This window comes from Bos javanicus, chromosome 4 (genome assembly GCF_032452875.1).
Source record: "Bos javanicus breed banteng chromosome 4, ARS-OSU_banteng_1.0, whole genome shotgun sequence".
NCBI classification, from domain to species: domain Eukaryota; kingdom Metazoa; phylum Chordata; class Mammalia; order Artiodactyla; family Bovidae; genus Bos; species Bos javanicus.
Genome location: NC_083871.1, coordinates 75191840 through 75205779, shown reverse-complemented (window position 1 = coordinate 75205779; position 13940 = coordinate 75191840). Strand labels below are relative to the sequence as shown.

General features: G+C 38.7%; 1 long non-coding RNA gene across 1 annotated transcript; it reads left to right on the top strand.

Annotated features, from left to right (window-relative positions):
- The first annotated feature begins 27 nt into the window (after window positions 1-27).
- LOC133246273 (uncharacterized) lies at window positions 28-7378 on the top strand. Its single transcript, XR_009735991.1, has 2 exons — window positions 28-1192; window positions 4755-7378. It is a non-coding gene; the product is annotated as an uncharacterized LOC133246273 (long non-coding RNA).
- The last annotated feature ends 6562 nt before the right edge of the window (window positions 7379-13940 follow it).

Genomic DNA, 13940 nt, shown 5'->3' with positions numbered 1-13940 from the left:
TTCTAAGCCGCAGGTGCCGGAAGTGCCTCTGAGTTTTCACCGGTTGAGCTCTGTGTTTACGTATTTCCAATTCTGTTTTAGACCATAGGAAATAAAATCAGTCTTGTTAGGTAGGTCGAATAGGAAAAAGGAGTCCAGAATGGCGGTGGCTAAAAGACAAGGAAGGGAAAAGCCCTCAAAAATAGAACAAAGGAAGGTTCGAGGACCGGAGTGAGGACTTCAGGTAGAACAAAAAGCACTCCTGGCTAGCCCAGTTTACAAGGAAGTTCCCAGGGGAAGGAAAAAACCTATATAAAGAGGCGCCAAAGGGCCGGGGGGAGGGTCTCTCCCGCGCGCGCGTGCTCGCTGTCTTTCTTCTATTCGCGTCTTTTGGGTGGGCATGCCCTCACGCCTTGAGGATATATTTTCCTTTTATTTTCTAAATAAAACTGAGCTGTAACACTGATCTGTCAGAGCTATAACATGGTCGAGCTGAGAGCTACAACACGGTCTGAGAGCTGTGGCACGCTTTAACGTCCGTCGCTGCAAATTTTTGTTGTGACGAGACAGAACCAAGGAGATTACACTCCCCTGACAAGTCTCTTATTTATAGTGATAACTTATTTCTTAAATACACACTGCTCTTGTGGTAGGGGAGCTTTAGAACCTCCCACGGCTCAGACGTTCACACTGGTACCTCAGCACTGTAGCACCACGTTGGATTATGCTTTGAAATTTGCTTAAACTGTGCTAAACACGGGATGTTTAAACAACACTAAAAAAGATGTAAAACTTGAGAGTTGTGAGTTTTATCTGGGGCAAAATGAGGACTGCAGCCCGGGAGGCAGCATCTCAGATAGCTCTGAGAGACTACTCCAAAGCGGCAGTGGGGGAAAGTCTATATATAAGGTTTTGGTGAAGGGGGAGTTCAATACCATGAAGCACACATTTTACAAAAGGTTTTTGTTAGTCATGAGGATCTGATAGCTCTAGATATGAGGAGCTACAAGGATTGAGATCATAAAATCTGTTCCTAAAAACATCCAACCATCTAAAGACCTATCCCACCAGATTCCCTGGAGCACAGAGTGCCTCACTCCACCCTGAACTCCCTCAGGGGTTGTTGAAGGTCAACAGCCATAGCAGCATGGGGTTCAAGCTCAAGAGGCAGATGGCAAACACCTTTGTTGTTCAGTCCTTGGCAATGCTCTTGGTAAGTGCCAATTTGTAGTTGACAACACTGATAGTAATTCTGTAGTTTTTATTCAAAACGAACTTCACCAGAGCCTGTTAAAGTCTCCTAGCATAAATGATACAAATGATGTAGCAGAATTTTGAAAAACAAAACGAGAAAAACAGAATAATTGTCTCCAAACTGATTTTTCAGAGACAAGATAGTCCATATTAAGAATGTTTTATTTTTATGTGCTTTGCAAAAAGAAACCTACAACTTTGTTTTTACCTTGACATATAGAATCAAGATATGAAAAATAAAAACAGATTATTTTAAAAAGCACAAAATATAAAAACCGCAAGCAGTTCTGCCTATTTTAAGACTATAACATGAAGGTAGGCTCCAATCTACATTGTTACAAGTATTTCCCAAACCAAATGTGATTAATGTCACATTTAAATTTTTTACTAAAAAATCATGCTTTTTTTTTTTTAACCTTATAGGTTAATTTAAAAATAGATAAATCATTAAATGAGGTGGTTGCTGTGGATGTGCTATGTGCTTAGTAGCTCAGTAGTGTCTGACTCTGTGGCACCATGGACCTGCCAGGCAAGAATACTGGAGTGGGTTGCCATGCCCGCCTCCAACGGGCATGATTGGGCATAATTCCCAACCCAGGGATCGAACCCAGGTCTGTCTGCATTGCAGGTGGATTCTCTACCTACTGAGCCACCAGGGAAGCCCGTGGAAATCATGAATTATGATTAAATACGAAGTAAACTTTGAAATAGGCTTTGCAGGAGGTACTAGTAGGAAAGAATCTGCCAGCCAATGCAGGAGGTGTGACAGGTGCAGGTTAGATCTCTGGGTGGGGAAGATCTCCTGGAGGAAGAAATGGCAACCCACTCCAGTGTTCTTCCCTGGAGAATCCCATGGACAGAGGAGACTGGTGGGCTAGAGTCCATAGGGTTGCAAAGAATGGGACACGACTTAGGACATAGACTCACAAACTCTGTAAACAATATTTTATAATATACTGATACTTCAACATACTTAATTTTTTTGCCATTAAAAAGACTTTTTTAGGCATAATAGCATCAGTGGTGTTGGATGTTGCGGGGAAAATTGTCTAAGCATGGATGACTGAGTTTTGTTCAAGAGGAAAAAAAATTAAAGCTCTTTGGCAATATTAACCTCCTGAAACAAAGATTTTTATTTTAAACTTCCTAAGATATATGATTATACATTCTACACAGGTAAGGGCCCAAATAATATAGGGAATTCTGACCCAACAAATATAAAATTAAGCTGCAATGATCTTTTCCTGAAAGATAATAGGAATTGTGTTTTCTTGCAGTTTCCTTAAATAGGTTTAAGAAATTAATAATTCAATAATTTCAATATTGATAAATATAGACACTACATCCCTATATTCTTCCAACAATTTGAAGGCAGGAATGAAGTCACTAGAGCTCTCTAGAAGCCTGTGTTCTACTGAGTATTCTTTTTTTTTTTAATATATACCATACTTATCTGTTTCAAATAGAGTTAGCACATAACCACATGTAACAATATTGCTGTTTTTCAGTTATTATATATTTAAGGGTCCAAAATATATTCACAAAATATTGCTGTTTGTGAATGTCAACCAGTTTTTAATTTATATTCTATCAGAAACATACCACTCTGGTCATACATGCTAAATGTATTCTGAAAATAACCAAAGATGACAATTCACAAGCAGAGTCTCACCCCCATATAGAAATTCTAATTGCCCTGAAAACCTGTAGGTTAAGTTCTCAACCTTTGAAAGTGAGCAAAAATGTTCCAGAGCAGTCACTGTAGCCATGTATTTGGGCTTTGTATTTACACATTGTTTTGTATATTTATACATATTTATAGCATTAGATTTGAGACCTAAAGGTGGCCACACATTAGTCAGCTAAGTCCCATATCAAAAACAAAATGAAAAAAGAATTGAAGAGATTTTGTGATTTGAATAGCACAGACTTCAGAAACTGAATGCTCAGACATAACTCCTACATTTTTCTTTAACTAAGAGATCATCACCATGTTTATGGCTTTCAGGCAGTAGTCTATATATCAGTGTGTTATTAATCAAAGAGTGCAGTCCCTACCATGAACTTGGATCAGATACCATAAGCATTAACTTTGCCTTTCCCCCAAAGAACCATTTTCTTTTGAAGTATTAGGCAGTTAAGGCACATTTTAACAAAAACTTATCATATACTCAGCTTAAAAATGGAAGCTCCACCTAGTTACAATAATATATATATACTTAAGTAATGTGTCATTTACCAGTTAGGCAAAACATCTGTATCTTGAGGATAAAGTCACTTTTGAAAAGTGATTATTTTCTTATTCAAAAAGAAACATTGTGTAAAAAATATTAAAGAATTATATTTGTAAGAATAACCTCCAGGTACCATGTTGGCAGAGGTCCAACAGATTATATAGGTCTGGAAATTAGGAAAATAGACTTCCCTGGAGCTCTGGGTTCTTACCCAGTGTTTCTGAGTAGGAATCATGAAGAAGGACATTAGAGTACCTTCATGATTTTTAGAAATTTCCTTCCAAGATACATGGATCCTTGGGAGGAATCAAACCTTAAACCCCACTCAGCTACCATCTTAAACTTGTAGTTTCCATCCTCAAAGGAATAGGACTTGGGGAAGAATGGAAAAGGAGAATGTACTGAGTATTCTAATGCAATGCACATTTGTTGCAGGAAGGGGGTCCCTTCCAGCAACAAAGAAACTGAGATGCAGAAAAGTTAAATAATTTGCCTAAAGTCAAGAGGAACTTAAGTGGTAGATCTTCCCAAAAGGTAGCTGTCATTAGTCAATTCTCCAGAATCAAGATGATCTCCAATTTTTGGATTTCTGCCTCTGAAAATGAACTTGCTCAGTCATGTCCGACTCTTTGCGACCCCATTGACTGTAGCCCGACCAGGCTCCTCTGTCCATGGGGATTTTCCAGGCAAGGATACTGGAGTGGGTTGCCATTTCCTTAACTGTAAATGCTCAATGAAGCTATTCCTGAACTTGGAATGTCCTCGTACTATCCTCTTGGCCCACTTAAATCCTACCTAACTCGCCCCTTCTCTGAATATTTGTATCTTCCCTAAACAGCATAGTTCAACCTCAAATTGTAAACTAGTTATATTTAGCACATACTGTTTCTTTTCCATGCATCAGTCGTATCTCACCATAGTATTTCTCCAAATCTATAACTAAAATTCAGCAAATTTAGATTAATGGAAAAAAAAATACTAGTTTTCAGAGGAGACTGTCAAAAAATGACAATATAATTGGGAAGTTGGCACATATAGTTGGGAAGTACATTTATACTTGTAAAGTACACTTGTAAAGTACAGTAAGTATACTTATTGAAAAGTACAGAAAGAGAAGTAGGGAAACGTGGGTTGAATATGTCCCTCAAAAATTCATCTGCTGAGGTCCTAACTCCCCCAGCATACATCAGGATGTAATGTTACTTGCAGGTAAGGTCTTTACTCAAGTAATCAAGTTAAAAAGAGCTCATTAGTATTAGTCTTAATCCATATGGCTGGTTTTGTTAGGAAAAGGGAAAATCTGGAGGCAACCTCACACACAGAATGCCATACAAAGATGAAGACAGAAATTGGGGTGATGCTTCTACAGGCCAAGGAGTGCCAAAGGTGAGTGGCATGGAACCTATCCTCTCTCACAGCTTTCTGAAGGCATCAATCCTCTTGGCACCTTGATCTCCAACTTCTAGCTTTTAGAACTGTGAGACTATAAATTTCTGTTCTTTAAGTCCCCAGTTTGTGATGCTTTGTTATGGTAACTTTAGCAAAGTAATACAGGAAATAAGGGAAGAAGGTGTTGGATAAATCACACAGTGAGATGTCACATTTAAAAACTGTTAGGGGAGGACTTCTCTGGTGGCTCAGTGGTAAAGAATCCACCTGTCAATGCAGAAGACACGGGTTCAATCCCTAATCGGGGAAGATTTCACATGCCATGGAGCAACTAAGCCTGTGTGCCACAAGAGAAGCCACTGCAATGCGAAGGCCACGCACTGCAACTAGAGAGTAGCCCCCACTCACCACAATTGGAGAAAAACCCACACGGCAGTGAAGACCCAGCACGGCCAAAAATAAATAAAAATTTGTATTGAAAGAAAACTGTTAGGGGAGTGAACAGGGATACCTGTTTATTAAGGCCCAATAAAGCCTTGCTTCCCTGGTGGCTCAGATGGTAAAGAATCTGCCTGCAATGAAGGAGAGCCAGGTTCAATCCCTGGATTGGGACGATTCCCTGGAGAGGGGATTGGCTTCTCACTCCAGTACGCTTGCCTAGAAAAGTCCGTGGACAGAGGAGGCTGGCAAGCTACATAGAGTCCATGGGGTCGGAAAGAGTCAGGCACGACTGAGTGATTAACACTTGAAAAAAAAACAACCTGTTAGGAAAGTGTAGTCTACTATAACAAAGGATGACAACACTTGTTACTGATCTTCTTGGGAGCCAGGAGGGTAGGGAATGTGTACAACACAATTGGCTTAAAGTACAATAATTAATTGAAGGCTTTTTCACGGGATTGCTTTCAGGTGTTTTAAATCTGTCTTTCACTGTGCATATTTTTAACCCAGTTTTTAAAGAGAAACCTGTATGTTAAATATTTGATGAATGTGTTACAAATTTGGCGTTATGACATTAATGGGTCCCACCACTTCATGGCAAATAGATGGGGAAAAAGTAGAAATGGTGGCAGATTTTATTTTCTTGGGCTCCAAATTCACTGCAGACAGTGACTGCAGCCGTGAAATTAAAAGACACTTGCTCCTTGGAAGAAAAGCCATGACAAACCTAGACAGAGTATTAAAAAGCAGAGACATTACTTTGCTGACAAAGGTCCGTATAGTCAAAGCTATGAATTTTCCAGTAGTCATGTATGGATATGAGAGTTGGATCATAAAGAAGGCTGAGCACCAAAGAATTGATGCTTTCTAACTGTGGTGCTAGAGAAGACTCTTGAGAGTCCCTTGGACAGTAAGGAAATCAAACCAGTCAATTATAAAGGAAATCAATCCTAAATATTCATTGGAAGGACTGATGCTGAAGCTCCAATACTTTGGCCACCTGATGTGAAGAGCCAACTCACTGGAAAAGACCCTGATGCTGGGAAAGACTGAGGGCAAGAGGAGAAGGGAGCAACAGAGAATGAAAGGGCTGGATGGCATCATGGACTCAATGGACATGAGTCTGAGCAAATTCTAGGAGGTAGGAAAGGTAAGGAGGAGGTAAGGACAGGGAAGTCTGGCTGCAGTCCATGGGGTCACAGTCAGACACAACAACTGAGCGACTGAAAAACAACAAAGCATGTGAGTTTTCTGGGTCATGTTTTTATGGGAAAGGCAATGTGTGCTCAATGTTGTTCTTACAACTTCTATTGACGCTGTCAGTAGTATCAGTTCACAGAAAGATTTATTTTTAAAACTGAGGCTCCATTATTACATAGTACTCTTATTTCCCCCCATTAGAACTTGGTAGACCAGGGACTTTTATATATCCAGGGGCTTTTATTTACTCTGTCATATAATCGTGTTTCAAATCCATCCACAGCCCTAAGCTTTTACTCAATGTCTGCTCCTGACAAAATATTTTCCATCTCCCCAATTTGTAGCAAACCATATACAAATAAAACTGAAAGTATGTTTTAGCTTTATAATAGTATCTTTTTTCTTAAGAAAATTATACCATAGCCTTCCTAAAGCCTTTTATACAGAAATAATACCAATAACCGTATTTGATAACAAATAAGAAAATGAAGGCAGTGGTCAGAAGATACTGACAATTTCAGAAAAAAATATATTGAAATATGTGTCATGAACAAAGGGAGCTCTTGTCCTTTGCTTTCAACTTTCAATGGACTCAGTTTTCAAAATAAATAGGAAAAAACTGCCTTGCCATATATTGCTCCAGAATTATTTATAAATTGCATACCCTGTTCTTCAAATTCCAAGTATTTCAAACGAAAGGACATGTTTCAGATAATAGCTATACTTCACATAGCTTGGTTTTGGGTACCCCAAAGGATTTGATTTCTATTATGAACACATTAATAATACACACAAAGGACATTATTTCCTCTGAAGTCTTCAAAGTACCCAACAATTATTAATTTACTACTATCATATAACAAGAAACAAAACTTTTAAAATTAGAACTGCCTAAAATTAGTGGTGCACTCAATATGCCAACAAATTTGGAAAACTCAGCAGTGGCCACAGGACTGGAAAAGGTCAGTTTTCATTCCAATCCCAAAGAAGGCAATGCCAAAGAATGCTCAAACAACCACACAATTGCACTCATCTCACACGCTAGTAAAGTAATGCTCAAAATTCTCCAAGCCAGGCTTCAGCAATATGTGAACTGTGAACTTGCAGATGTTCAAGCTGGTTTTAGAAAAGGCAGAGGAACCAGAGATCAAATTGCCAACAACCGCTGGATCATCGAAAAAGCAAGAGAGTTCCAAAAAAACATCTGTTTCTGCTTTATTGACTATGCCAAAGCCTTTGACTGTGTGGATCACAATAAACTGTGGAAAATTCTTCAAGAGATGGGAATACCAGAGCACCTGACCTGCCTCTTGAGAAACCTGTATGCAGATCAGGAAGCAACAGTTAGAACTGGACATGGAACAACAGACTGGTTCCAAATAGGAAAAGGAGTTCGTCAAGGCTGTATATTGTAACCCTGCTTATTTAACTTATATGCAGAGTACAGCATGAGAAACGCTGGGCTGGAAGAAGCACAAGCTGGAATCAAGATTGCCAGGAGAAATATCAGTAACCTCAGATATGCAGATGACACCACCCTTATGGCAGAAAGTGAAGAGGTAAAAAGCCTCTTGATGAAAGTGAAAGAGGAGAGTGAAAAAGTTGGCTTAAAGCTCAACATTCAGAAAACAGATCATGGCATCTGGTCCCATCACTTCATGGGAAATAAATGGGGAAACACTGGCTGACTTTATTTTTGGGGGCTCCAAATCACTGTGGATGGTGATTGCAGCCATGAAATTAAAAGATGCTTACTCTTTGGAAGGAAACTTATGACCAACCTAGATAGCATATTCAAAAGCAGAGACATTACTTTGCCAACAAAGGTCCGTCTAGTCAAGTCTATGGTTTTTCCAGTGGTCATGTATGGATGTGAGAGTTGGACTGTGAAGAAAGCTGAGTGAGGAAGAATTGATGCTTTTGAACTGTGGTGTTGGAGAAGACTCTTGAGAGTCCTTTGGACTGCAAGGAGATCCAACCAGTCCATTCTAAAGGAGGTCAGTCCTGGGTGTTCTTTGGAAGGACTGATGCTAAAACTGAAACTCCAGTACTTTGGCCCCCTCATGCAAAGAGTTGACTCATTGGAAAAGACTCTGATACTGGGAGGGATTGGGGGCAGGAGGAGAAGGGGACGACAGAAGATGAGATGGCTGGATGGCATCATCGACTCGATGGACGTGAGTCTGAGTGAACTCCGGGATGGACAGGGAGGCCTGGCGTGCTGTGACTCATGGGGTCGCAAAGAGTCTGACATGACTGAGCAACTGAACTGAACTGAACTGAAAATTAGTGGTTACTTATGGTCTGAAAAGGTAGTTCAAAGTGCCACTGGCTTTTCATCCAGCTGAGGCACGGAGCCCACCTTTTACTCCACAAGAAAATTCTCCCAACTTTCCAACTACATATTTTTCTCTTCTTTCTCCTTTTCTTATTCCTATCACTTATTTGATTTGGCTTTTCCTTCAGCTGGCTTGTGACACCCATTCAAAACTAGAGATTCCTCTGATATGTTCCCTCTTTTGCCACTTCCAATCACAAAACAGAAAACAAATCAAATGCTTCTCTGAAATAGCTCTTTAAGGAAAAAAATGGATATTTTTCATTATTAAACTCTGCAGTAAAGATTGTAGCATGTTGTCTGCAAACATTTATCAACACTGTTTGTATCTTAATTCCCAAGGTATAAACTTTTGCAAGGCAAGCTATGTTTAATTATAAAATACTTTAGACTCATAAAAAGTTAAAAAGCCAAAAAAAAACACTCATGTACTTACTATCCAACTTAACAATTTGGTTTTCAAAAAAATGCTGACATAGTTTTAAAATTTAAGCGTCTTTTGTGTAAGTTTTACTGTTTATATTATTGCTCATTTTCATTTTGTTTTTAAAGCTATAGCTTGTAAGTATACTTATGTGCTGTTGCTTTGAAACACTATTTTTAATGTACCTTAATGGTATATTGTTGTCGTTTAGTCACTCAGTCACATTTAACTCTTTTATGACCCTATGGCCTATATCCTGCCAGGCTCCTCTGTCCATAGGATTTTCTGGGATCAGTGGAGTAGGTTGCCATTTTCTCCTCAGAGTATCTTCCTGACCCAGGGATTCAACCCGCGTCTCCTGCACTGCAAGAGGATTCTTTACCACTGAGCCATCATGGAAGCCCCAAAGGTACATTACAAACTGTATTACAAATTTCTAGATGGAAGTTACCTTTATTAAACCTCAAGAAACTGGGAAATACTCCATATGTCAGTGTATATATTTAGCAAGAAAAACAAATCTGTAGCTTTCATTAACATTCTCCAAAGAATCTCTGACTCTATCTTCACAAAACAAATGAACACTGAGCTAAAAGAAAACATAACTTTATAAAAAAACTGGATAAAACCTGAAATAAGATACCCCTGACCTAATTTTTCCCATTATGAAAGCAGATTCCGCCCCCCCCCCCCCACAGAATAATAAATGTTTATTACTTAAAAGAAAACCTTAATTTAACATAAAGGTCATTTTGCTATGATAAGAATATTATGGATATATATTATAAAAAGAACAACATAGTAAGTTTCTGAATTTTTTCTTCCCATAGGTAAAATCTTTCCAACCTCACAGTATAGTATACTTAATACTTGATAGTGTCTGGTAGTATAAATTTGTGATTCATGATGGTAAATATATCTGATGTAGCAAGCTCTGCATGAACTACTGGGACTTGGTTAAAATTTGTTATACATAGTGTATTGATACCCTGGCCGTTCAGTACTATAGCAATTAAGGATCCAAAAAGTATTTATTTTGAAAGATGACAATGAAAAAGTCTTGCTTAAGGACAAAATAAATGGCAGTTAAAATATTTATTTCAAAATAAATAAGTGTTTAAACTTATTTTTTATAAAATGAAAAAGGAATTCAGATTTTCTTCTTTAATTTAGAGTAAAAATCAACCATCAAAAAAAGGCATAGAGGGTACACTTTTGGTAAGAAAATAAAAATAATGGAACATTTCAGCGAGTTACATAAAATGTTTCAGTCGTAGAGTAGTAACCTAGGTAATACAGACATAATAAGCTATACAGTTCCTCTTAGTCCTCAACACACATCTGCTACCCTTTGTTACAGCAAAAAGCAAAATTATGGTGTCAGAAATTCACCCAATGAAACTGTCCTCACACACTGCTACTTGTTTATACTTAGGAAATAACAGAAGTAGAAAAAGTAGCAATGATAGAAAAAGAGAAAAATGAGACTCAAGTCATAAATGTAAAACATACCCAGTATGAAACCTGGACACTACGATCAGTAGAGATGTTCAAATTCCAAATGCTTTCCTCACTCTTACTTTTCTGTAAAGTGCTCTAATCTCCAGCTGCTTCTGCTGTTGAATGTGAGATCCTTGAGGGTAGCAGGTCCTATCTATTCTCCTCAACACTGTACATGCAGTGCCCTGCACCGTGCCTGACACAAGGGAGAAACTCAATAAACACCATTCATGAAAACAAATACAAGAAAAGCCCGTGATCTGGGGACTGGGATGGGAGGTAGGAGTCGGGAATAGAAAACAGAACAAATAAAAGTGAAATAACACTTGTAAGAAGTCACACTGTCATATCAGAATAAATTTAAGTAGAATGATACAGAGATTTTTATTTAATACTTGTTAAAGCTTCCCATTTTCTCATTTGAAAAGACCCTGATGCTGGAAAAGACTGAAGGCCGGAGAAGGGGATGACAGAGGATGAGATGTTTGGATGGAATCACCGACTCAATGGACATGAGTTTGAATAAGTTCCAGGAGCTGGTGATGGACAGGGCTGGGGTACTGCAGTCCATGGGGTTGCAAAGAGTCAGACATGACCAAACAACTGAACTGAACTGAAGGTTTCCCTGGTGGCTCGGGTAAAGCCGGGTAAAGACGGTAAAGAATCTGCCTACAATGCAGGAGACCCAGATTCAACCCGTGGGTCAGGAAGATCTCCTGGAGGAGGGCACAGCAACCCACTCCAGTATTTTTGCCTGGAAAACCCCATGGACAGAGGAGTCTGGTGGCCTATAGTCCATGGAGTCGCAAAGAGTTGGATAAAACTGTGCAACCAACACTTTTCAAGGCTTCACTTAGCCTTAAATTCCAAAACAATTCCTAACAGTTTAATAGTAGCACTGAAGAATACTTTTCAGAAGCTCTTTAACTTGCTATTATTTTGTAAAAACAAACAAACAAACTTTGGAAAAGTATAATGAACTCATTCAGGCAAAAAGATACATGCATTAAAAAAATCCTGTAGGAACATGCAGTTTTCTCTGAGAACTGGAAAGCCTGATGCAAAAAGATGGGAACTTTTCTTTTTTACTATATATGCTTTTGCACTGTGTAAATGTTATTTTTTATAATTAATATGTATATTTTATAATAAAATACATTACAAGAAAATGTCTAATTTTAAGTATTTTTAAAAGTCAAGAAGAAATTTAGAAATTACAATCTCCTGAGAATATATTGATGATTGATAATATTGGTTAATACTGTACTTCCTATTTATTCTCCTTACTAAAATATGGAAGTACTGAAACAGACAGAAAATGAGATATACATTAATGTGATCCAAAGCAGGAAAATAATATTCATACTTAAGAAACAAAAAATTCCAAAAGCTAAAACTGCAAAGATCTAAGAAAAAGAAATGCAAAAAAGCAAAATGCCTGACTGAGGAGGCCTTACAAATAGCTGTGAAAAGAAGGGAAGCTAAAAGCAAAGGAGAAAAGGAAAGATATACCCATTTGAATGCAGAATTCAAAAGAATAACAAGGAGAGATAAGAAAGCCTTCCTCAGCGATCAATGCAAAGAAATAGAGGAAAACAATAGAATGGGAAACACTGGAGATCTCTTCAAGAAAATTAGAGATACCAAGGGAACATTTCATGCAAAGATGGGCTCAATAAAGGACAGAAATGGTAGGGACCTAACAGAAGCACAACATATTAAGAAGAGGTGGCAAGAATACACAGAAGAACTATAAAAAAGATCTTCATGACCCAGATAATCACGATGGTGTGATCTCTCACCTAGAGCCAGACATCCTGGAATGTGAAGTCAAGTGGGCCTTAGGAAACATCACTATGAACAAAACTAGTGGAGGTGATGGAATTCCAGTTGAGCTATTTCAAATCCTGAAAGATGCTGTGAAAGTACTGCACTCAATATGCCAGCAAATGTGGAAAACTCAGCAGTGGCCACAGGACTGGAAAAGGTCAGTTTTCATTCCAGTCCCAAAGAAAGGCAATGCCAAAGAATGCTCAAACTACCGCACAATTGCACTCATCTCACACGCTAGTAAAGTAATGCTCCAAATTCTCCAAGCCAGGCTTCAGCAAATATGTGAACTGTAGATTTCCAGATGTTCAAGCTGGTTTTATAAAAGGCAGAGGAACCAGAGACCAAATTGCCAACATCCGCTGGATCATCAAAAAAACAAGAGTTCCAGAAAAACATCTATTTCTGTTTTATTGACTATGCCAAAGACTTTGACTGTGTGGATCACAATAAACTGCAGAAAATTCTGAAAGAGATGGGCATAACAGACCACCTGACCTGCCTCTTGAGAAACCTGCATGCAGGTCAGGAAGCAACAGTTAGAACTGGACATGGAACAATAGACTGGTTCCAAATAGGAAAAGGAGTACGTCAAGGCTGTATATTGTTATCCTGCTTATTTAACTTATATGCAGAGTACATCATAAGAAATGTTGGGCTGGAGGAAGCACAAGCTGGAATCAAGATTGTTGGGAGAAATATCAGTAACCTCAGACATGGAGATGACACCATCCTTATGGCAGAAAGTGAAGAACTAAAAAGCCTCTTGATGAAAGTGAAAAAGGGGAGTGAAAAAGTTGGCTTAAAGCTCAGCATTCAGAAAACGAAGATCATGGCATCTGGTCCCATCACTTCATGGGAAATAGATGGGGAAACAGTGGAAACAGTGGCTGACTTTATTTTTCTGGGCTCCAAAATCACTGCAGATGGTGACTGCAGCCATGAAATTAAAAGACGCTTACTCTTTGGAAGGAAAGTTATGACCAACCTAGATAGCATATTAAAAAGCAGAGACATTACTTTGCCAACAAAGGTACGTATAGTCAAGGCTATGGTTTTTCTGTGGTCATGTATGGATGTGAGAGTTGGACTATAAAGAAAGCTGAGTGCTGAAGAATTGATGCTTCTGAACTGTGGTGTTGGAGAAGACTCTTGAGAGCCCCTTGTACTGCAAGGAGATCCAACCAGTCCATCCTAAAGGAGATCAGTCCTGAGTGTTCATTGGAAGGACTGATGTTGAAGCTGAAACTCCAATACTTTGGCCACCTGATGCGAAGAGCTGACTCATCTGAAAAGACCCTGATGCTGGGAAAGATTGTGGGCAGGAGGAGAAGGGGATGACAAAAGATGA